This window comes from Geospiza fortis, unplaced genomic scaffold, assembly GCF_000277835.1.
Source record: "Geospiza fortis unplaced genomic scaffold, GeoFor_1.0 scaffold164, whole genome shotgun sequence".
Taxonomy (NCBI): Eukaryota; Metazoa; Chordata; class Aves; order Passeriformes; family Thraupidae; genus Geospiza; species Geospiza fortis.
Genome location: NW_005054426.1, coordinates 279044 through 279722, shown reverse-complemented (window position 1 = coordinate 279722; position 679 = coordinate 279044).

The following is a 679-nucleotide window of genomic DNA, read 5'->3' as shown; positions in this document are numbered from 1 at the left end:
CCCCCCCCCCCCCCCCCCCCCCATTGTGCTGCTATGGGATGTGTTAATACAAATGGTGTTTTGGGTTGGTTTTTTTTTTTTTGTTTAAACCTCAAGGTTTTAACACGTGTTTATGACATTGTCATTAAATCTAAGGGTTTCCTGTGCAAGCCTTCTGCTGGGGGGCTGTATCTGCAAAACCTCGGGAGTCAGAGTGGGGCAGAAATCCTCTGGGAATTGTTTGGTAGTGTTCAGTGCTGTGGTACACTCCAAACTCAAGCTCAGTTTAGCCAGGAATGATGAGGGGAGGAAGGCAGTGTGTTCTGTGTGGCTGCTGCCTCCAGGATACACAGGTTTTCTCATATCAAGTGTATCCTGACTGGTTCAGGTCCTTTCTCAGTTATCTCTTCTCACAGGGAAGGCTGGGACACACCCTTAGATGTACCCAGAGGCCAGGCAAGGGGGATGCCCCAGAGCAGTGGGATGGATGAAAGGAGGGAAGTCCTGCACAGGAGGCTCACTAGGGAACGTGCAGGGATATGTCAGTAAGGAAGACAGACCAAAAAAGCTGGTTTTCCTGTTGCAACAGGCAGAAAGCTGTATGCAGGAGTGAGCTTTAGGAGCAAAGGGAGTGTGTTTGCATGTAGTGGAAAAAAAAACCAAAAAAACAACAACTTGACAAGCCTCCACAGGGCTTGGC